The sequence below is a fragment of the Mytilus californianus genome, unplaced genomic scaffold (genome assembly GCF_021869535.1).
Source record: "Mytilus californianus isolate M0D057914Y unplaced genomic scaffold, xbMytCali1.0.p SCAF_9, whole genome shotgun sequence".
NCBI classification, from domain to species: Eukaryota; Metazoa; Mollusca; class Bivalvia; order Mytilida; family Mytilidae; genus Mytilus; species Mytilus californianus.
In genome coordinates, this window is record NW_026262745.1 from 97,474,048 (window position 1) to 97,496,285 (window position 22,238).

The 22,238-nt window shown below is 31.2% G+C and overlaps 1 long non-coding RNA gene across 2 annotated transcripts; it reads left to right on the plus strand.

Moving 5' to 3' along the window:
• Positions 1 to 142: 142 nt before the first annotated feature.
• Positions 143 to 18,061, plus strand: LOC127714566 (uncharacterized). Of its 2 annotated transcripts, none has more exons than XR_007987793.1 (3): positions 143 to 172; positions 1,352 to 1,378; positions 18,047 to 18,061. It is a non-coding gene; the product is annotated as an uncharacterized LOC127714566 (long non-coding RNA). The 2 variants fall into 2 exon arrangements; XR_007987792.1 differs by lacking the exon at positions 18,047 to 18,061 and adding an exon at positions 10,156 to 10,170.
• Positions 18,062 to 22,238: the final 4,177 nt, after the last annotated feature.

Sequence of the window (22,238 nt, forward strand, 5' to 3'; positions counted from 1 at the left end):
TTTTTTTAATTGCATTCAACCGTTAGTCCAGTAATATCTGTTTTAAGAACACAATGAGAAACACGCCTCTCTTCTGCCATTGTTTAAGATGCGTGACTTCTCAAAAACACTTAATAAGAAAAGAATATGTCATTTTATTTTGCAGTAAGGAACCTGGAACATCGAAGTACAGGTATGTATTAAAGTTATAATTCTGTTCATTGCTTAAACATTGTGAAGATTGGTTTTTTTTGCAAACAGAACTGATTAGCTGAAGTATTAAATTATTCTTGGCGGAATGCTTCAGTCTATGTGAAACAAAGTTTTTTATATGAAAACATTGGTATATTGATGAAACTTCAGTGACCCAATAGCTAATAGTCCACACTTCAGAGCATCTTTATTTTAATAAAAGCGTTTCCCATTCTATCAATTACGTGAAAAAGTACGATAGATAAGAGTATACTATGAATGAGTTAAGTATCATTAAGGAATGGACATATTTTTTTTATTTCTCCGTTTGTTTAAAAAGCCGAAGTACCTTTAATGACTGGAGCCTTTCGGTCTTGCTAATATAGCGTTGACATGTAAGATCTTAGCTACATCTGCATAATAATGATGCAACAAGACTAATCATGTCCATGACAAAATATGGTTTGTTGTTTGTTAACAAATAATAAACGAGAAGTGATTGTAACTTTTAACGCTGATCCATCTATACTCCCATACTTCAACAAGTTATAATACCCTATAACGCAAAAAGTTTTTCTGAAAAATTGCGAAATCTTAATGAAATAATGAGTGATCTTAAAATGCGAAATGTATCTTTTTGTGTGTCAATGCAATTTGTTCATACATTGTATAACATGCACATGCTATGCATAAGACTGTAGACTGTTAAGCTTTTTCCTCAACCTGGATTATCTTTCTGATTTAATCTTTCAATTCTTTTAACGTAGAAAATATTGAAAATTGAGAATACTTTAAAAAGTAAAAATAAAAAGCAAAAATCACACTATCGTCAGAAAATTAAGGTATGTGGGTAACAATATGTAAATACAAAATAATCATGTGCCACTTTGTTGGAATGGTAGTGGCATTTGAACGACTTGAGATAACACTCTTTGTAACCTCATTGATTTAGTGGTGTGTTTCAAAGAAGTTATTTTGTAAATTAAGTCGGAGGATTGACTTCAGAATGTAGAGACACCTTGATGTGACATTTTTTTTTAATTGCATTCAACCGTTAGTCCAGTAATATCTGTTTTAAGAACACAATGACAAACACGCGTCTGTTCTGCCATAGTTTAAGATGCGTGACTTCTCAAAAACACTTAATAAAAAAAGAATATGTCATTTTTTTTTTTTGCAGTAAGAAACCTGAAACATCGAAGTACAGGTATGTATTAAAGTTATATTTCTGTTCATTGCTTAAACATTGTGAAGATTGTTTTTTTTTTACAAACAGATCTGAATAGCTGAAGTATTAAATTATTCTTGACGGAATACTTCCGTCTATGTGAAATAAAGTTTTTTATATGAAAACATTGTTATATTGATGAAACTTCAGTCACCCAGTAGCTGATAGTGCACACTTCAGAGCATCTTTAGTTTAATGAAAGCGTTTCCCCTTCTATCAATTACGTGAAAAAAGAACGATAGATAAGAGAATACTATGAATGAGTTAAGTATCATTAAGGAATGGACATATTTCTTTATTTCTTCGTCTGTTTAAAAAGCCGAAGTATCTTTAATGACTGGAGCCTTTCGGTCTTGCTAATCCAGCGTTGACATGTAAGATCTCAGCTACATCTGCATAATAATGATGCACCGAAACTAATCACGTCCATGACAAAACATGGTTTGTAGTTTGTTAACAAATAATAAACGAGAAGTGATTGTAACTTTAAACGCTGACCCATCTATACTCTCATACTTCAACAAGTTTTCATACCCTATAACGCAAAAAGGTTTTCTGAAAAATCGCGAAATCTTAATGAAATATTGTCTGATCTTAAAATCTAAAATGTATGTTTTTGTGTGTCAATGCAATTTGTTCATACATTGTACAAAATGCACATGCTATGCATAAGACTGTAGAATGATAGATAAGAGGAGACTATGAATGAGTTAAGTATCATTAAGGAATGGACATATTATCTGATTTCTTCGTCTGTTTTAAAAGCCGCAGTATCTTTAATAACTGGAGCTTTTCGGTTTCGCTAATATAGCGTTGACATGTAAGATCTCAGGTACATCTGCATAATCATGATGCGCCAAAACTAATCATGTCCATGACAAAACATGGTTTGTTGTTTGTTAAAAAATAATAAATGAGAAGTGATTGTTACTTTAAACGCTGATCCATCTATACTCTCATACTTCAAGAAGTACCCATACCCTATAACGCAAAACGTTTTCTGAAAAATCGCGTAATCTTAATGATATATTGAGTGATCTTAAAATCTGAAATGTTTGTTTTGTGTGTCAATGCAATTTGTTCATACAATGTACAATATGCACATGCTATGCATAAGACTGTAGAATGATAGATTAGAGTAGACTATGAATGAGTTAAGTATCCTTAAGGAATGGACATATTTTCTGATTTTTCGTCTGTTTTAAAAACCGAAGTATCTTTAATGACTGGAGCCTTTCGGTCTTGCTAATATAGCGCTGACATGTAAGATCTCAGCTACATCTGCATAATCATGATGCGCCAAAACTATTCATGGCCATGACAAAACATGGTTTGTTGTTTGTTAACAAATACTTAACGAGAAGTGATTGTAACTTTAAACGCTGATCCATCTATATTCTCATACTTCAACAAGTTTTCATACCCTATAACGCAAAAAGGTTCTCTGAAAAATCGCGAAATCTTAATGAAATATTGAGTGATCTTAATATCTGAAATGTATATTTGTGTGTCAATGCATTTTGTTCGTACATTGTACAATATGCACATGGTATGCATAAGAGTGTAGACTGTTAAGTTTTTTCCTCAACCTGGATTATCTTTCTGATTTAATCTTTCAATTCTTTTAACGTAGAAAATATTGAAAATTGAGAATTCTTTAAAAAGTAAAAATAAAAAGCAAAAATCACACTATCGTCAGAAAAATAAGGTATCTGAGTATCGATATTTAAACAAAAAATAATCATTTGCCCCTTTGTTGGAATGGTTTAAAAAGCCGAAGTATCTTTTATGACTGGAGCCTTTCGGTCTCGCTAATATAACGTTGACATGTAAGATCTCAGCTACATCTGCATAATAATGATGCAACGAAACTAATCATGTCCATGACAAAACATGGTTTGTTGTTTGTTAACAAATAATAAATGAAAAGTGATTGTAACTTTAAACGCTGGTCCATCTATACTCTCATACTTCAACAAGTTATAATACCCTATAACGCAAAAAGTGTTTCTGAAAAATTGCGAAATCTTAATGAAATATTGAGTGATCTTAAAATACGAAATGTATCTTTTTTTGTTGTGTCAATGCAATTTGTTCATACATTGTACAATATGCACATGCTATGCATATGACTCTAGACTGTTAAGTTTTTTCCTCAACCTGGATTATCTTTCTGATTTAACCTTTCAATTCTTTTAACGTAGAAAATATTGAAAATTGAGAATACTTTAAAAAGTAAAAATAAAAAGCAAAAATCACATTATCGTCAGAAAAATAAGGTATCTGGGTATCAATATGTAAATACAAAATAATCATTTGCCCATTGTTGAAATGGTAGTGGTACTTGAACGACATGAAATAACACTCTTTGTAACCTCATTGATTTATAGGTGTGTTTCCAAGAAGTTATTTTGTAAATTAAGTCGGAGGATTGACTTCAGAATGTGAAACACCTTGATGTGACATTTTTTTTTTTAATTGCATTGAACCGTTAGTCCAGTAATATCTGTTTTAAGAACACAGTGACAAACACGCGTCTCTTCTGTCATAGTTTAAGATGCGTCACTTCTCAAAAACACTTAATAAAAAAAGAATATGTCATTTTATTTTGCAGTAAGGAACCTGAAACATCGAAGTACAGGTATGTATTAAAATTATAATTCTGTTCATTGCTTAAATATTGTGAAGATTGTTTTTTTTTTACAAACGGAACTGAATAGCTGAAGTATTAAATTATTCTTGGCGGAATACTTCAGTCTATGTGAAATAAAGTTTTTTATATGAAAACATTGTTATATTGATGAAACTTCAGTGAATCAATATCTGATAGTGCACACATCAGAGCATCTTCAGTTTAATGAAAGCGTTTCCCCTTCTATCAATTACGCGAAAAAGAACGATAGATAAGAGTATACTATGAATGAGTTAAGTATCATTAAGGAATGGACATATTTTTTTATTTCTTCGTCTGTTTAAAAAGCCGAAGTATCTTTAATGACTGGAGCCTTTCGGTCTCGCTAATATAGCGTTGAAATGTAAGATCTCAGCTACATCTGCATAATAATGATGCACCGAAACTAATCACGTCCATGACAAAACATGGTTTGTAGTTTGTTAACAAATAATAAACGAGAAGTGATTGTAACTTTAAACGCTGACCCATCTATACTCTCATACTTCAAGTTTTCATACCCTATAACGCAAAAAGGTTTTCTGAAAAATCGCAAAATCTTAATGAAATATTGTCTGATCTTAAAATCTGAAATGTGTGTTTTTCTGTGTCAATGCAATTTGTTCATACATTGTACAAAATGCACATGCTATGCATAAGACTGTAGAATGATAGATAAGAGTAGACTATGAATGAGTTAAGTATCATTAAGGAATGGACATATTTTCTGATTTCTTTGTCTGTTTAAAAAGCCGCAGTATCTTTAATAAATGGCCCCTTTCGGTCTTGCTAATAAAGCGTTGACATGTAAAATCTCAGCTACATCTGCATAATCATGATGCGCCAAAACTAATCATGTCCATGACAAAACAAGGTTTGTTTTTTGTTAACAAATAATAAATGAGAAGTGATTGTAACTTGAAACGCTGACCCATCTATACTCTCATACTTCATCAAGTTATCATACCCTATTACGCAAAAAGGTTTTCTGAAAAATCGCGAAATCTTAATGAAATATTGTCTGAACTTAAAATCTGAAATGTATGTTTTTGTGTGTCAATGCAATTTGTTCATACATTGTACAAAATGCACATGCTATGCATAAGACTATAGACTGTTAAGTTTTTTCCTCAACCTGGATTATCTTTCTGATTTAATCTTTCAATTCTTTTAACGTAGAAAATATTGAAAATTGAGAATACTTTAAAAAGTAAAAATAAAAAGCAAAAATCACACTATCGTCAGAAAAATAAGGTATCTGGGTATCAATATGTAAATATAAAATAATCATTTGCCACTTGGTTGGAATGGTAGTGGTATTTGAAAGACTTCAAATAACACTCTTTGTAACCTCATTGATTTATAGGTGTGTTTCCAAGAAGTTATTTTGTAAATTAAGTCGGAGGATTGACTTCAGAATGTAGAGACACCTTGATGTGACTTTTTTTTTAAATTGCATTGAACCGTTAGTCCAGAAATATCTGTTTTAAGAACACAATGACAAACACGCGTCTCTTCTGCCATAGTTTGAGATGCGTGACTTCTCAAAAACACTTAATAAAAAAAGAATATGTAATTTGATTTTTCAGTAAGGAACCTGAAACATGGAAGAACAGGTATGCATTAAAGTTATAATTCTGTTCCTTGCTTAAACATCGTGAAGATTGTTTTTTTTTTTACAAACAGCACTGAATCGCTGAAGTATTTAATTATTCTTGGCGGAATACTTCAAACTATGTGAAATAAAGTTTTTTATATGAAAGCATTGGTATATTGATGAAACTTCAGTGACCCAATAGCTAATAGTGCGCACTTCAGAGCATCTTTTGTTTAAAGAAAGCGTTTCCCCTTCTATCAATTACGTGAAAAAGAACGATAGATAAGAGTAGACTATGAATGAGTTAAGTATCATTAAGGAATGGACATATTTTTTTTATTTCTTCGTCTGTTTAAAAAGCCGAAGTATCTTTTATGACTGGAGCCTTTCGGTCTCGCTAATATAGCGTTGAGATGTAAGATCTCAGCTACATCTGCATAATAATGATGCGACAAAACTAATCATGTCCATGACAAAACATGGTTTGTTGTTTGTTAACAAATAATAAACGAGAAGTGATTGTAACTTTTAACGCTGATCCATCTATACTCCCATACTTCAACAAGTTATAATACCCTATAACGCAAAAAGTTTTTCTGAAATATTGCGAAATCTTAATGAAATATTGAGTGATCTTAAAATCCGAAATGTATCTGTGTGTGTGTCAATGCAATTTGTTCATACATTGTATAATATGTACATGCTATGCATAAGACTGTAGACTGTTATGTTTTTTCCTCAACTTTGATTATCTTTCTGATTTAATCTTTCAATCCTTTTAACGTAGAAAATATTGAAAATTGAGAATACTTTAAAAAGTAAATATTATAAGCAAAAATCACACTATCGTCAGAAAAATAAGGTATCGGGGTATCAATATGTAAATACAAAATAATCATTTGCCACTTTGTTGGAATGGTAGTGGTATTTGAACGACTTGAGATAACACTCTTTGTAACCTCATTGATTTATAGGTGTGTTTCCAAGAAGTTATTTTGTAAATCAAGTCGGAGGATTGACTTCAGAATGTAGAGACACCTTGATGTGACATTTTTTTTTTAATTGCATTGAACCGTTAGTCCAGTAATATCTGTTTTAAGAACACAATGACAAACACGCGTCTCTTCTGGCATAGTTTAAGATGCGTGACTTCTCAAAAACACTTAATAAAAAAAGAATATGTCATTTTATTTTGCTGTAAGGAACCTGAAACATCGAAGTACAGGTATGTATTAAAATTATAATTCTGTTCATTGCTTAAACATTGTGAACATTGTTTTTTTTTTTACAAACAGAACTGAATAGCTGAAGTATTAAATTATTCTTGGCGGAATACTTCAGTCTATGTGAAATAAAGTTTTTTATATGAAAACATTGTTATATTGATGAAACTTCAGTGACCCAATAGCTGATAGTGCACACATCAGAGCATCTTCAGTTTAATGAAAGCGTTTCCCCTTCTATCATTTACGCGAAAAAGAACGATAGATAAGAGTATACTATGAATGAGTTAAGTATCATTAAGTAATGGACATATTTTTTTATTTCTTCGTCTGTTTAAAAAGCCGAAGTATCTTTAATGACTGGAGCCTTTCGGCCTCGCTAATATAGCGTTGAAATGTAAATCTCAGCTACATCTGCATAATAATGATGCACCGAAACTAATCATGTCCATGACAAAACATGGTTTGTTGTTTATTTAAAATAATAAACGAGAAGTGATTGTAACTTTAAACGCTGACCCATCTACACTCTCATACTTCAACAAGTTTTCATACCCTATAACGCAAAAAGGTTTTCTGAAAAATCGCGAAATCTTAATGAAATATTGTCTGATCTTAAAATCTGAAATGTATGTTTTTGTGTGTCAATACAATTTGTTCATACATTGTACAAAATGCACATGCTATGCATGACTGTAGAATGATAGATAAGAGTAGACTATGAATGAGTTAAGTATCATTAAGGAATGGACATATTTTCTGATTTCTTCGTCTGTTTAAAAAGCCGCAGTATCTTTAATAACTGGAGCCTTTCGGTTTCGCTAATATAGCGTTGACATGTAAGATCTCAGCTACATCTGCATAATAATGATGCACCGAAACTAATCATGTCCATGACAAAACATGGTTTGTTGTTTGTTAACAAATAATAAATGAGAAGTAATTGTAACTTTAAACGCTGGTCAATCTATACTCCCATACTTCAACAAGTTATAATACCCTATAACGCAAAAAGTTTTTCTGAAAAATAGCGAAATCTTAATGAAATATAGAGTGATCTTATTATCCGAAATGTATGTTTTTGTGTGTCAATGCAATTTGTTCATACATCTGTACAAAATGCACATGCTATGCATAAGACTGTAGACTGTTAGTTTTTTTCCTCAACCTGGATTATCTTTCTGATTTAATCTTTCCATTCTTTTAACGTAGAAAATATTGAAATTGAGAATACTTAAAAAGTAAATATAAAAAGCAAAAATCACACTATCGTCAGAAAAATAAGGTATCTGGGTATCAATATGTAAATACAAAATAATCATTTGCCACTTTGTTTGAATGGTAGTGGTATTTGAAAGACTTGAGATAACACTCTTTGTAACCTCATTGATTTATAGGTGTGTTTCAAAGAAGTTATTTTGTAAATTAAGTCGGAGGATTGACTTCAGAATGTAGAGACACCTTGATTGGACTTTTTTTTTTAAATTGAATTGAACCGTTAGTCCAGTAATATCTGTTTTAAGAACACAATGACAAACACGAGTCTCTTCTGCCATAGTTTAAGATGCGTGACTTCTCAAAAATCCTTAATAAAAAAAGAATATGTCATTTTATTTTGCAGTAAGGAACCTGAAACATCGAAGTACAGGTATGTATTAAAGTTATAATTCTGTTCATTGCTTAAACATTGTGAAGATTGTTTTTTTTTTACAAACAGAACTGAATAGCTGAAGTATTAAATTATTCTTGGCGAAATACTTCAGTCTATGTGAAATAACGTTTTTTATATGAAAACATTGTTATATTGATGAAACTTCAGTCATCCAATAGCTGATAGTGCCAATCAGATCATCTGTAGTTTAATGAAAGCGTTTCCCCTTCTATCAATTACGTGAAAAAAAACGATAGATAAGAGTATACTATGAATGAGTTAAGTATCATTAAGGAATGGACATATTTCTTTATTTCTTCGTCTGTTTAAAAAGCCGAAGTATCTTTAATGACTGGAGCCTTTCGGCCTCGCTAATATAGCGTTGAAATGTAAGATCTCATCTACATCTGCATAATAATGATGCACCGAAACTAATCATGTCCATGACAAAACATGGTTTGTTGTTTATTTAAAATAATAAACGAGAAGTGATTGTAACTTTAAACGCTGACCCATCTATACTCTCATACTTCAACAAGTTTTCATACCCTTTAACGCAAAAAGGTTTTCTGAAAAATCGCGAAATCTTAATGAAATATTGTCTGATCTTAAAATCTGAAATATATGTTTTTGTGTGTCAATGCATTTTTTTCATACATTGTACAAAATGCACATGCTATGCATAAGACTGTAGAATGATAGATAAGAGTAGACTATGAATGAGTTAAGTATCATTAAGGAATGGACATATTTTCTGATTTCTTCGTCTGTTTAAAAAGCCGCAGTATCTTTAATAACTGGAGCCTTTCGGTTTCGCTAATATAGCGTTGACATGTAAGATCTCAGCTACATCTGCATAATAATGATGCACCGAAACTAATCATGTCCATGATAAAACATGGTTTGTTGTTTGTTAACAAATAATAAACGAGAAGTGATTGTAACTTTAAACGCTGACCCATCTATACTTTCATACTTCAACAAGTTTTCATACCCTATAACGCAAAAAGGTTTTCTGAAAAATCGCGAAATCTTAATGAAATATTGTCTGATCTTAAAATCTGAAATGTATGTTTTTGTGTGTCAATGCAATGTGTTCATACATTGTACAAAATGCACATGCTATGCATAAGACTATAGACTGTTAAGTTTTTTCCTCAACCTGGATTATCTTTTTGATTTAATCTTTCAATTCTTTTAACGTAGAAAATATTGAAAATTGAGAATACTTTAAAAAGTAATAATAAAAAGCAAAAATCACACTATCGTCAGAAAAATAAGGTATCTGGGTATCAATATGTAAATACAAAATAATTATTTGCCACTTTGTTGGAATGGTAGTGGTATTTGAACAACTTGAGATAACACTCTTTGTAACCTCATTGATTTATAGGTGTGTTTCCAAGAAGTTATTTTGTAAATTAAGTCGGAGGATTGACTTCAGAATGTAGAGACACCTTGATGTGACTTTTTTTAAATTGCATTGAACCGTTAGTCCAGTAATATCTGTTTTAAGAACACAATGACAAACACGCGTCTCTTCTGTCATAGTTTGAGATGCGTGACTTCTCAAAAACATTTAATAAAAAAAGAATATGTCATTTTATTTTTCAGTAAGGAACCTGAAACATGGAAGTACAGGTATGCATTAAAGTTATAATTCTGTTCATTGCTTAAACATTGTGAAGATTGTTTTTTTTTTACAAACAGAACTGAATCGCTGAAGTATTTAATTAATCTTGGCGGAATACTTCAGTCTATGTGAAATAAAGTTTTTTATATGAAAGCATTGGTATATTGATGAAACTTCAGTCACCCAATAGCTAATAGTGCGCACTTCAGAGCATCTTTAGTTTAAAGAAAGCGTTTCCCCTTCTATCAATTACGTGAAAAAGAACGATAGATAAGAGTAGACTATGAATGAGTTAAGTATTATTAAGGAATGGACATATTTTTTTTATTTCTTCGTCTGTTTAAAAAGCCGAAGTATCTTTTATGACTGGAGCCTTTCGGTCTCGCTGATATATAGTGTTGACATGTAAGATCTCAGCTACATCTGCATAATAATGATGCGACAAAACTAATCATGTCCATGACAAAACATGGTTTGTTGTTTGTTAACAAATAATAAACGAGAAATGATTGTAACTTTTAACGCTGATCCATCTATACTCCCATACTTCAACAAGTTATAATACCCTATAACGCTTAAAGTTTTTCTGAAAAATAGCAAAATCTTAATGAAATATTGAGTGATCTTAAAATCCGAAATGTATCTGTGTGTGTGTCAATGCAATTTGTTCTTACATTGTATAATATGTACATGCTATGCATAAGACTGTAGACTGTAAGGTTTTTTCCTCAACCTGGATTATCTTTCTGATTTAATCTTTCAATTCTTTTAACGTAGAAAATATTGAAAATTGAGAATACTTTAAAAAGTAAAAATAAAAAGCAAAAATCACACTATCGTCAGAAAAATAAGGTATCTGGGTATCAATATGTAAATACAAAACAATCATTTGCCACTTTGTTGGAATGGTAGTGGTATTTGAACGACTTGAGATAACACTCTTTGTAACCTCATTGATTTAGTGGTGTGTTTCCAAGAAGTTATTTTGTAAATTAAGTCGGAGGATTGACTTCAGAATGTAGAGACACCTTGATGTGACATTTGTTTTTAATTGCATTGAATCGTTAGTCCAGTAATATCTGTTTTAAGAACACAAAGACAAACACGCGTCTCTTCTGCCATAGTTTAAGATGCGTGACTTCTCTAAAACCCTTAATAAAAAAAGAATATGTCATTTTATTTTGCAGTAAGAAACCTCAAACATCGAAGTACAGGTATGTATTAAAGTTATATTTCTGTTCATTGCTTAAACATTCTGAAGATTGTTTTTTTTTTACAAACAGATTTGAATAGCTGAAGTATTAAATTATTCTTGACGGAATACTTCAGTCTATGTGAAATAAAGTTTTTTATATGAAAACATTGGTATATTGATGAAACTTCAGTAACCCAATAGCTAATAGTGCACACTTTAGAGCATTTTTAGTTTATTGAAAACGTTTCCCCTTTTATCAATTACGTGAAAAAGAACGATAGATAAAAGTAGACTATGAATGAGTTAAGTATCATTAAGGAACGGACATATTTTTTGATTTCTTCGTCTGTTTAAAAAGCCGAAGTATCTTTAATGACTGGAGCCTTTCGGTCTCGCTAATATAGCGTTAACATGTAAGATCTCAGCTACATCTGCATAATCATGATGGACCAAAACTAATCATGTCCATGACAAAACATGGTTTGTTGTTTGTTAACAAATAATAAACGAGAAGTGATTGTAACTTTAAACGCTGATCCATCTATTCTCTCATACTTCAACAAGTTATCATACCGTATATCGCAAAAACGTTTTCTGAAAAATCGCGAAATCTCAATGAAATATAGAGTGATCTTAAAATCTGAAATGAATTTTTTTGTGTGTCAATGCAATTTGTGCATACATTGTACAAAATGCACATGCTATGCATAAGACTGTAGAATGATAGATAAGAGTAGAATATGGATGAGTTAAGTATCCTTAAGGAATGGACATATTTTCCTATTTCTTCGTCTGTTTAAAAGGCGAAGTATCTTAAATGATTGTAGCCTTTCGGTCTTGCTTTTATATTGTTGACATATAAGATCTTAGCTACATCTGCATAATCATGATGTCCATGACAAAACATGGTTTGATGTTTGTTAACAAATAATAAATGAGAAGTGATTGTAACTTTAAACGCTGACCCATCTATACTCTCATACTTCAACAAGTTATCATACCCTATAACGCAAAAAGGGTTTCTGAAATAAAATCTTAATGAAATATTATCTGAACTTAAAATCTGAAATGTATGTTTTTGTGTTTCAATGCAATTTGTTCATACATTGTACAATATGCACATGCTATGCATAAGACTGTAGACAGTTAAGTTTTTTCCTCAACCTGGATTATCTTTCTGATATCGGGGTATCAATATGTAAATACAAAATAATTATTTGCCACTTTGTTGGAAAGGTAGTGGTATTTGAACGACTTGAGATAACACTCTTTGTAACCTCATTTATTTAGTGGTGTGTTTCCAAGAAGTTAGTTTGTAAATTAAGTCGGAGGATTAACTTCAGAATGTAGAGACACCTTGATGTGACATTTTTTTTTTAATTGCAATGAACCGTTAGTCCAGTAATATCTGTTTAAAGAACACAATGACAAACACGCGTCTCTTCTGCCATAGTTTAAGATGCGTAACTTTTCGAAAACACTTAATAAGAAAAGAATATGTCATTTTATTTTGCAGTAAGGAACCTGAAACATGGAAGTCCAGGTATGTATTAAAGTTATAATTCTGTTCATTGCTTAAACATTGTGAAGATTGTTTTTTTTACAAACAGAACTGAATAGCTGAAGTATTAAATTATTCTTGGCGGAATACTTCAGTCTATGTGAAATAAAGTTTTTTATATGAAAACATTGGTATATTGATGAAACTTCAGTCACCCAATAGCTAATAGTGCACACTTCAGAGCATCTTTAGTTCAATGAAAGCGTTTCCCCTTCTATCAATTACGTGAAAAAGAACGATAGATAAGAGAAGACTATGAATGAGTTAAGTATCATTAAGGGATGGACATATTTTTTTATTTCTTCGTCTGTTTAAAAAGCCGAATTATCTTTAATGACTGGAGCCTTTCGGTCTCGCTAATATAGCGTTGACATGTAAGATCTCAGCTACATCTGCATAATAATGATGCACCGAAACTAATCATGTCCATGACAAAACATGGTTTGTTGTTTGTTAACAAATAATAAATGAGAAGTGATTGTAACTTTAAACGCTGACCCATCTATACTCTCATACTTCAACAAGTTATCATACCCTATAACGCTAAAAGGTTTTCTGAAAAATCGCGAAATCTTAATGAAATATTGTCTGATCTTAAAATCTGAAATGTATGTTTTTGTTTGTCAATGCAATTTGTTCATACATTGTACAATATGCACATGCTATGCATAAGACTGTAGACTGTTAAATTTTTTCCTCAACCTGGATTATCTTTCTGATTTAATCTTTCAATTCTTTTAATGTAGAAAATATTGATAATTGAGAATACTTTAAAAAGTAAAAATAAAAAGCAAAAATCACTCTATCGTCAGACAAATAAGGTATCTGGGTATCAATATGTAAATACAAAATAATCATTTGCCACTTTGTTGGAATGGTAGTGGTATTTGAACGACTTGAGATAACATTCTTTGTAACCTCATTTATTTAGTGGTGTTTTTCAAAGAAGTTATTTTGTAAATTAAGTTGGAGGATTGACACCAGAATGTGGAGACATCTTGATGTGACATTTTTTTTTAATTGCATTGCACCGTTAGTCCAGTAATATCTGTTTGAAGACCACAATGACAAGCACGCGTCTCTTCTGCTATTGTTTAAGATGCGTGACTTTTCAAAAACACTTAATAAGAAAAGAATATGTCATTTTATTTTGCAGTAATGAACCTGAAACATGGAAGTACGGGTATGTTTTAAAGTTATAATTCTGTTCATTGCTTAAACATTGTGAAGATTGTTTTTTTTTTAACAACAGACCTGAATAGCTGAAGTATTAAATTATTCTTGGCGGAATACTTCAGTCTATGTGAAATAAAGTCTTTTTATATGAAAACATTGGTATATTGATGAAACTTCAGTGACCCAATAGCTGATAGTGTACACATCAGAGCATCTTTAGTTTAATGAAAGCGTTTCCCCTTCTATCAATTACGTGAAAAAGAACGATAGATAAGAGTAGACTATGAATGAGTTAAGTATCATTAAGGAATGGACATATTTTCTGATTTCTTCGTCTGTTTAAAAAGCCGAAGTATCTTTAATAACTGGAGCCTTTCGGTTTCGCTAATATAGCGTTGACATGTGAGATCTCAGCTACATCTGCATAATAATGATGCACCGAAACTAATCATGACCATGACAAAACATGGTTTGTTGTTTGTTAACAAATAATAAATGAGAAGTGATTGTAACTTTAAAAGCTGGTCCATCTATACTCCCATACTTCAACAAGTTATCATACCCTATAACGCAAAAAGTTTTTCTGAAAAATTGCGAAATCTTAATGAAATATTGAGTGATCTTAAAATCCGAAATGTATCTTTTTTTTGTTGTGTCAATGCAATTTGTTCATAGATTGTGCAATATGCACATGCTATGCATATGACTGAAGACTGTTAAGTTTTTTCCTCAACCTGGATTATCTTTCTGATTTAATCTTTCAATTTTTTTAACGTAGAAAATATTGAAAATTGAGAATACTTTGAAAAGTAAAAATAAAAAGCAAAAATCACACTATCGTCAGAAAAATAAGGTATCTGGGTATCAATATGTAAATACAAAATAATCATTTGCCACTTTGTTGGAATGGTAGTGGTATTTGAACGACTTGAGATAACACTCTTTGTAACCTCATTGATTTATAGGTGTGTTTCCAAGAAGTTATTTTGTAAATTAAGTCGGAGGATTGACTTCAGAATGTAGAGACACCTTGATTGGACTTTTTTTTAAAATTGAATTGAACCGTTAGTCCAATAATATCTGTTTTAAGAACACAATGACAAACACGCGTCTCTTCTGCCATAGTTTAAGATGCGTGACTTCTCTAAAACACTTAATAAAAAAAGAATATGTCATTTTATTTTGCAGTAAGGAACCTGACACATCGAAGTACAGGTATGTATTAAAGTTATAATTCTGTACATTGCTTAAACATTGTGAAGATTGTTTTTTTTTTTACAAACAGAACTGAATAGCTGAAGTATTAAATTATTCTTAGCGGAATACTTCAGTCTATGTGAAATAAAGTTTTTTATATGAAAACATTGTTATATTGATGAAACTTCAGTCACCCAATAGCTGATAGTGCAAACTTCAGAACATCTTTAGTTTAATGAAAGCGTTTCCCCTTCTATCAATTACGTGAAAAAGAACGATAGATAAGAGTAGACTATGAATGAGTTAAGTATCATTAAGGAATGGACATATTTTCTGATTTCTTCGTCTGTTTAAAAAGCCGAAGTATCTTTAATAACTGGAACCTTTCGGTTTCGCTAATATAGCGTTGACATGTAAGATCTCAGCTACATCTGCATAATAATGATGAACCGAAACTAATCATGTCCATGACAAAACATGGTTTGTTGTTTGTTAACAAATAATAAATGAGAAGTGATTGTAACTTTAAACGCTGGTCCATCTATACTCCCAAACTTCAACAAGTTATAATACCCTATTACGCAAAAAGGTTTTCTGATCAATCGCGAAATCTTAATGAAATATTGTCTGAACTTAAAATCTGAAATGTATGTTTTTGTGTTTCAATGCAATTTGTTCATACATTGTACAATATGCACATGCTATGCATAAGACTGTAGACTGTTATTTTTATTTCCTCAACCTGGATTATCTTTCTGATTTAATCTTTCAGTTCTTTTAACGTAGAAAATATTGAAAATTGAGAATACTTTAAAAAGTAAAAATAAAAAGCAAAAATCACACTATCGTCAGAAAAATAAGGTATCTGGGTATCAATATGTAAATACAAAATAATCATTTGCCACTTTGTTGGATTGGTAGTGGTATTTGAAAGACTTGAGATAACACTCTTTGTAACCTCATTGATTTATAGGTGTGTTTCCAAGAAGTTATTTTGTAAATTAAGTCGGAGGATTGACTTCAGAATGTAGAGACACCTTGATGTGACATTTTTTTTTTAATTGCATTGAACCGTTAGTCCAGTAATATCTGTTTTAAGAACACAATGACAAACACGCGTCTATTCTGCCATAGTTTAAGATGCGTGACTTCTCAAAAACACTTAATAAAAAAAGAATATGTCATTCTATTTTGCAGTAAGGAATCTGAAACATCGAAGTACAGGTATGTATTAAAGTTATAATTCTGTTCATTGCTTAAACATTGTGAAGATTGTTTTTTTTTGCAAACAGAACTGAATAGCTGAAGTATTAAATTATTCTTGGCGGAATACTTCAGTCTATGTGAAATAAAGTTTTTTATATGAAAACATTGTTATATTGCTGAAACTTCAGTGACCAAATAGCTGATAGTGCACACTTCAGAGCATCTTTAGTTTAATGAAAGCAGTTCCCCTTCTATCAATTACGTGAAAAAGAATGATAGATAAAAGTAGACTATGAATGAGTTAAGTATCATTAAGAAATGGACATATTTCTTTATTTCTTCGTCTGTTTAAAAAGCCGAAGTATCTTTAATGACCGGAGCCTTTCGGTCTCGCTAATATAGCGTTGACATGTACGATCTCAGCTACATCTGCATAATAATGATGCACCGAAACTTATCATGTCCATGACAAAGCATGGTTTGTTGTTTGTTAACAAATAATAAACGAGAAGTGATTGTAACTTTAAACGCTGACCCATCTATACTCTCATACTTCAACCAGTTTTCATACCCTATAACGCAAAAAGGTTTTCTGAAAAATCACGAAATCTTAATGAAATATTGAGTGATCTTAATTTCTGAAATGTATGTTTTTGTGTGTCAATGCAATTTTTTCATACATTGTACAAAATGAACATGCTATGCATAAGACTGTAGAATGATAGATAAGAGTAGACATTGAATGAGTTAAGTATCATTAAGGAATAGACATATTTTCTGATTTCTTCCTCTGTTTAAAAAGCCGCAATATCTTTAATAACTAAAGCCTTTCGGTCTTGCTAATAAAGCTTTGACATGTAAAATCTTAGCTACATCTGCATAATAATGATGCGCCAAAACTAATCATGTCCATGACAAAACAAGGTTTGTTGTTTGTTAACAAATAATTAATGAGAAGTGATTGTAACTTTAAACGCTGACCCATCTATACTCTCATACTTCAACAAGTTATCATACCCTATAACGCAAAAAGGTTTTCTGAAAAATCGCAAAATCTTAATGAAATATTGTCTGAACTTAAAATCTGAAATGTATGTTTTTGTGTTTCAATGCAATTTGTTCATACATTGTACAATATGCACATGCTATGCATAAGACTGTAGACTGTTAAGTTTTTTCCTCAACCTGGATTATCTTTCTGATATCGGGGTATCAATATGTAAATACAAAATAATTATTTGCCACTTTGTTGGAATGGCAGTGGTATTTGAACGACTTGAGATAACACTCTTTGTAACCTCATTTATTCAGTGGTGTGTTTCCAAGAAGTTAGTTTGTAAATTAAGTCGTAGGATTAACTTCAGAATGTAGAGACACCTTGATGTGACATTTTTTTTTTAATTGCATTGAACCATTAGTCCAGTAATATCTGTTTTAAGAACACAATGAAAATCACGCGTCTCTTCTGCCATATTTTAAGATGCGTGACTTTTCAAAAACACTTAATAAGAAAAGAATATGTCATTTTATTTTGCAGTAAGGAACCTGAAACATGGAAGTACAGGTATGTATTAAAGTTATAATTCTGTTCATTGCTTAAACATTGTGAAGATTGTTTTTTTTTACAAACAGAACTGAATAGCTGAAGTATTAAATTATTCTTGGCGGAATACTTCAGTCTATGTGAAATAAAGTTTTTTTATATGAAAACATTGTTATATTGATGAAACTTCAGTGACCCAATAGCTGATAGTGCACACTTCAGAGCATCTTTAGTTTAATGAAAGCGTTTCCCCTTCTATCAATTACGTGAAAAAGAACGATAGATAAGAGTATACTATGAATGAGTTAAGTATCATTAAGAAATGGACATATTTCTTTATTTCTTCGTCTATTTAAAAAAACGAAGTATCTTTAATGACTGGAGCCTTTCGGTCTCGCTAATATAGCGTTGACATGTAAGATCTCAGCTACATCTGCATAATAATAATGCACCGAAACTTATCATGTCCATGACAAAACATGGTTTGTTGTTTGTTAACAAATAATAAATGAGAAGTGATTGTAACTTTAAACGCTGACCCATCTATACTCTCATACTTCAACAAGTTATCATACCCTATAACGCAAAAAGAATTTCTGAAAAATCGCGAGATCTTAATGAAATATTGTCTGAACTTAAAATCTGAAATGTATGTTTTTGTGTGTCAATGCAATTTGTTCATACATTGTACAAAATGCACATGCTATGCATAAGACTGTAGAATGATATAAGAGTAGACTATGAATGAGTTAAGTATCATTAAGGAATGAACATATTTTCTGATTTCTTCGTCTGTTTACAAAGCCGCAGTATCTTTAATAACTAAAGCCTTTCGGTCTTGCTAATAAAGCGTTGACATGTAAAATCTCAGCTACATCTGCATAATAATGATGCGCCAAAACTAATCATGTCCATGACAAAACAAGGTTTGTTGTTTGTTAACAAATAATTAATGAGAAGTGATTGTAACTTTAAACGCTGACCCATCTATACTCTCATACTTCAACAAGTTATCATACCCTATAACGCAAAAAGAATTTCTGAAAAATCGCGAGATCTTAATGAAATATTGTCTGAACTTAAAATCTGAAATGTATGTTTTTGTGTTTCAATGCAATTTGTTCATACATTGTACAATATGCACATTCTATGCATAAGACTGTAGACTGTTAAGTTTTTTCCTCAACCTGGAATTATCTTTCTGATATCGGGGTATCAATATGTAAATACAAAATAATCATTTGCCACTTTGTTGGAATGGTAGTGGTATTTGAACGACTTGAGATAACACTCTTTGTAACCTCATTTATTTAGTGGTGTGTTTCCAAGAAGTTAGTTTGTAAATTAAGTCGGAGGATTAACTTCAGAATGTAGAGACACCTTGATGTGACATTTTTTTTTAATTGCAATGAACCGTTAGTCCAGTAATATCTGTTTAAAGAACACAATGACAAACACGCGTCTCTTCTGCCATATTTTAAGATGCGTAACATTTCGAAAACACTTAATAAGAAAAGAATATGTCATTTTATTTTGCAGTAAGGAACCTGAAACATGGAAGTCCAGGTATGTATTACAGTTATTATTCTGTTCATTGCTTAAACATTGTGAAGATTGTTTTTTTTACAAACATAACTGAATAGCTGAAGTATTAAATTATTCTTGGCGGAATACTTCAGTCTATGTGAAATAAAGTTTTTTATTTGAAAACATTGGTATATTGATGAAACTTCAGTCACCCAATAGCTGATAGTGAACACTTCAGAGCATCTTTAGTTTAATGAAAGCGTTTCCCCTTCTATCAATTACGTGAAATAGAACGATAGATATGAGTAGACTATGAATGAGTTAAGTATCATTAAGGGATGGACATATTTTTTTATTTCTTTGTCTGTTTAAAAAGCCGAAGTATCTTTAATGACTGGAGCCTTTCGGTCTCGCTAATATAGCGTTGACATGTAAGATCTCAGCTACATCTGCATAATAATGATGCACCGAAACTAATCATGTCCATGACAAAACATGGTTTGTTGTTTGTTAACAAATAATAAATGACAAGTGATTGTAACTTTAAACGCTGACCCATCTATACTCTCATACTTCAACAAGTTATCATACCCTATAACGCTAAAAGGTTTTCTGAAAAATCGCGAAATCTTAATGAAATATTGTCTGATCTAAAAATCTGAAATGTATGTTTTTGTGTGTCAATGCAATTTGTTCATACATTGTACAAAATGAACATGCTATGCATAAGACTGTAGAATGATATAAGTGTAGACTATGAATGAGTTAAGTATCATTAAGGAATGAACATATTTTCTGATTTCTTCGTCTGTTTAAAAAGCCGAAGTATCTTTAATAGCTAAAGACTTTCGGTCTTGCTAATAAAGCGTTGACATGTAAAATCTCAGCTACATCTGCATAATAATGATGCGCCAAAACTAATCATGTCCATGACAAAACAAGGTTTGTTGTTTGTTAACAAATAATTAATGAGAAGTGATTGTAACTTTAAACGCTGACCCATCTATACTCTCATAATTCAACAAGTTATCATACTCTATAACGCAAAAAGGTTTTCTGAAAAATCGCGAAATCTTAATGAAATATTGTCTGAACTTAAAATCTGAAATGTATGTTTTTGTGTTTCAATGCAATTTGTTCATACATTGTACAATATGCACATGCTATGCATAAGACTGTAGACTGTTAAGTTTTTTCCTCAACCTGGAATTATCTTTCTGATATCGGGGTATCAATATGTAAATACAAAATAATTATTTGCCACTTTGTTGGAATGGTAGTGGTATTTGAACGACTTGAGATAACACTCTTTGTAACCTCATTTATTTAGTGGTGTGTTTCCAAGAAGTTAGTTTGTAAATTAAGTCGTAGGATTAACTTCAGAATGTAGAGACACCTTGATGTGACATTTTTTTTTAATTGCAATGAACCGTTAGTCCAGTAATATCTGTTTAAAGAACACAATGACATACACGCGTCTCTTCTGCCATATTTTAAGATGCGTAACATTTCGAAAACACTTAATAAGAAAAGAATATGTCATTTTATTTTGCAGTAAGGAACCTGAAACATGGAAGTCCAGGTATGTATTAAAGTTATTATTCTGTTCATTGCTTAAACATTGTGAAGATTGTTTTTTTTACAAACATAACTGAATAGCTGAAGTATTAAATTATTCTTGGCGGAATACTTCAGTCTATGTGAAATAAAGTTTTTTATATGAAAACATTGGTATATTGATGAAACTTCAGTCACCCAATAGCTGATAGTGCACACTTCAGAGCATCTTTAGTTTAATGAAAGCGTTTCCCCTTTTATCAATTACGTGAAAAAGAACGATAGATATGAGTAGACTATGAATGAGTTAAGTATCATTAAGGGATGGACATATTTTTTTATTTCTTCGTCTGTTTAAAAAGCCGAAGTATCGTTAATGACTGGAGCCTTTCGGTCTCGCTAATATAGCGTTGACATGTAAGATCTCAGCTACATCTGCATAATAATGATGCACCGAAACTAATCATGTCCATGACAAAACATGGTTTGTTGTTTGTTAACAAATAATAAATGAGAAGTGATTGTAACTTTAAACGCTGACCCATCTATACTCTCATACTTCAACAAGTTATCATACCCTATAACGCTAAAAGGTTTTCTGAAAAATCGCGAAATCTTAATGAAATATTGTCTGATCTAAAAATCTGAAATGTATGTTTTTGTGTGTCAATGCAATTTGTTCATACATTGTACAAAATGCACATGCTATGCATAAGACTGTAGAATGATATAAGAGTAGACTATGAATGAGTTAAGTATCATTAAGGAATGAACATATTTTCTGATTTCTTCGTCTGTTTAAAAAGCCGCAGTATCTTTAATAGCTAAAGACTTTCGTTCTTGCTAATAAAGCGTTGACATGTAAAATCTCAGCTACATCTGCATAATAATGATGCGCCAAAACTAATCATGTCCATGACAAAACAAGGTTTGTTGTTTGTTAACAAATAATTAATGAGAAGTGATTGTAACTTTAAACGCTGACCCATCTATACTCTCATAATTCAACAAGTTATCATACTCTATAACGCAAAAAGGTTTTCTGAAAAATCGCGAAATCTTAATGAAATATTGTCTGAACTTAAAATCTGAAATGTATGTT